General features: G+C 46.7%; 1 long non-coding RNA gene across 2 annotated transcripts in view; it reads right to left on the bottom strand.

Annotated features, from left to right (window-relative positions):
* LOC116070824 overlaps positions 1 to 1704 on the bottom strand; it is a 5302-nt gene extending 3598 nt beyond the window's left edge. The window contains exon 1 of one of the 2 annotated variants that reach the window (XR_004110572.1): positions 1608 to 1704. This is a non-coding gene — a long non-coding RNA (uncharacterized LOC116070824). Of the gene's footprint in view, positions 1 to 859; positions 994 to 1607 lie in introns of those variants that run through there. The other variant, XR_004110573.1, reaches the window with a different exon arrangement.
* Between the last annotated feature and the right edge of the window lie 960 nt (positions 1705 to 2664).

Genomic DNA, 2664 nt, shown 5'->3' with positions numbered 1-2664 from the left:
GAACGCTAACCTTGTTTTAGAAGAGTGTAAATGTAAACTAGTGAGAACTTCCATTTGGGTAGTTTGTTATAGCTTCCACTATTTGCCCTTTATTGAAAGAGTAGAGGCAATGACTGCAGCCAAACAATGGATAAAGAGCAGTGGGAAGCAGGTGCCTGCCCCTCCTCCCTTTTTCTGAGATGAAACCATCTGGTCAGTTTACTCATTTTGTTTTGAGAACACTTTTTATAGTTTCTATTACTTTAGATCTGTAGTTCTCAACACTGATAGCACTTTAACCATCTCTGCTCTAGCCCTGGTCCTTGAAAGATCCTGTTCAGTTATTTGAAGGTGGCTTTACACATAGGTTTGTGTTTTGTTTTGTTTTGTTTTGCACTGATTCAGTATTCCTGTATTGTGCAGATGGGACCAGAACCACTAGACTGGCAGCTTTTCCTGTTTAAAGTAGATCACTGGTACAGTCTGCAACAGTGCTCTTCGTTAGTTTTTTTGTCCATATCTTGTTATGTTATTTGATTTATTACTAAGTTATTGTGTTACACTTTTACTTTTAATAAACTACACTGTTTGAAAAAATATTGAATTAGCTGTTACTGTTTTGTGTTGTAGTGTTATTGCTAATGTGCCTGCCTTAATAAATTACTTGTTTTCCCCTTGTAGCTTCTAGTAGTCTTCCTTTGTTCTGAGTTTTAGCTATAGGTCATGGGGGAGTTCCTCTTTTGGTTTTCTTGTCTCTGTGATGATCTGCAGCTTGTGCCTGAAGTGGCAGAGGCTCGGTGGGGGAAGGTATGTACTTATGTCATCTGGATACTGCTCTGGGTATCTAAAAAGCTTGGCAGAGAAAGAGTAGTCATCCTACCTTCCAGGTCCCATAAGGCCAGGAGCAGACTGGACCGGTTTTAGCCTCAGCCTTTGACCCCTACATGGTCCACTTTCTGAATGCTAGCCAAGCCCCTCCCTTCCTCCATCTTTAAATAACTACCTCTCTGAACTCTGGAGGCTCTACCTGCTCCACCAGTGTCTCAGCGGCTCCCAAACAGTTGTGTGTGCGTGCCTGTATGTCATAATATGTCTGCAGAAGTCAAAGGCCAATGTCTAGCATCATCCCTCAGCTTGGTTTTGAGACTGGCTTTCTCTTGTCCGCTGCTCATACTCCGAGCTAGCTGGCCCTTCTGCTTTGCAGCAGAGGCAGACACAGTGGAGTTATACTCACCGACACTACTTTATTTGGCTTTTATATGGGTTATAAATTGTCAGGCTTGCTACATTCCCTGCTGAGCCGTCTCCCCATCCCTGGATTCAGGTTTCATCAAGTGTTACTCGAGTCATTCTCCTTTTGCGGAGTGCATATTAACTATGTTTGGCATCAAGTATCTCCCAGGTGGCCACGCTGTCCTGTGACCCCCCCTCAAGACTATACAAAACAGGGACTGTGCTAACACTACTAGTAAGCCATCCAAGCCGACCAGTGAGGGAGGTGGTGCAAGCACAGCTCAAGTAACATGAAAAACTTTAAAATTGGTAGAACGGTTGGGAGGGGATGGGGACATTTGATGGAACCACATCCCGTGATATTGAGCTGGCCTCTCTGGGCTGAGGGAGCATACCTCTCCAGCAGCAGTTCAGGTTTCCCATCTCTGAGGAGTCTAGGTAGCGACCCAAAACCTGGCCCACTGTTCTCAGACACGAACCCGGTCATCTCACTGAGACACAGTTGGAGCAGAATGCCAGGCGTGTGCCTGCCCATCGCCACGGTGACCATTCATCACAGAATGTTCAGAGCACCTATGAGGATGCTGATGTGGTGCTAGGTGGAGAAGTATGTTTCCCATGGCCAGGTGTGCTGTGTGAGAGGGACGTGTTTGGCTTCAAAAGCTGGACACCAGACCCACACTTGTTAGACTGTGCTTATGTTGCTTTTCCTTTTAGGGTGGGGCTTGAACTTTGTGCTTTGGGCTAGCTAGCAAACAGTCCCCAGTCCTGTGTGTCTATTAAATTCATGAAAAAAAATGTCTGCCACCATTTTTTTCCTTGATCGTGGAAATACCATGATGAAGGAGGGATACGAACTTTTGTGTTGAGAATAAAAAGAGAGGCAACTGCTCATCTAGGACACCAACCACTGTTTCTGGATGTGCACAGGCCAACTGCTGTGTTTACAGAAACACGGTTCCTTTTCCATGCTAACAGTTGGGTGACTTATGGGAAACCCCTTCTTTTTAAAAAAAAAAAAAGATTTATTGCCTAAGCAGGGAGCAGCCACCCAGGAGGCACAGGCCCCACGAGTCACAGGGGAGCCGCCGGGCGGCAGGGACAGGATCCTCTCAGCTTCCAACTGGCAGAGGTGGATCAGCGACCTTAGCTGCCCCTCCCTTACACGTGAAGGGTCTGCCTCCAGGGACCGCTTTGACCTGGAGTCTCCAGTGAGAGCCGCCATCATCTCTCCAGTAAGTTCCTAAGCAGGGAGAAGCCACCCGGGAGGCACAGGCCCCACAAGTCGCAGGGGTCTTGCAGGGCGTCAGGGACAGGACAAGCTCTGGTCAGAGTCACTAAGCTTATAGAACCCCAAATCGACTGGACCGGAAAAGAAATACTCCCCGCCACATAATAGTCAAAACAACAAATGCACAAAACAAAGAAAGAATACTAAAAGCAGTAAGGGAA

Source organism: Mastomys coucha, unplaced genomic scaffold (genome assembly GCF_008632895.1).
Source record: "Mastomys coucha isolate ucsf_1 unplaced genomic scaffold, UCSF_Mcou_1 pScaffold22, whole genome shotgun sequence".
Taxonomy (NCBI): domain Eukaryota; kingdom Metazoa; phylum Chordata; class Mammalia; order Rodentia; family Muridae; genus Mastomys; species Mastomys coucha.
The sequence above is the reverse complement of the archived record's forward strand: the minus strand, read 5'-3'. Positions and strand labels throughout refer to the sequence as shown.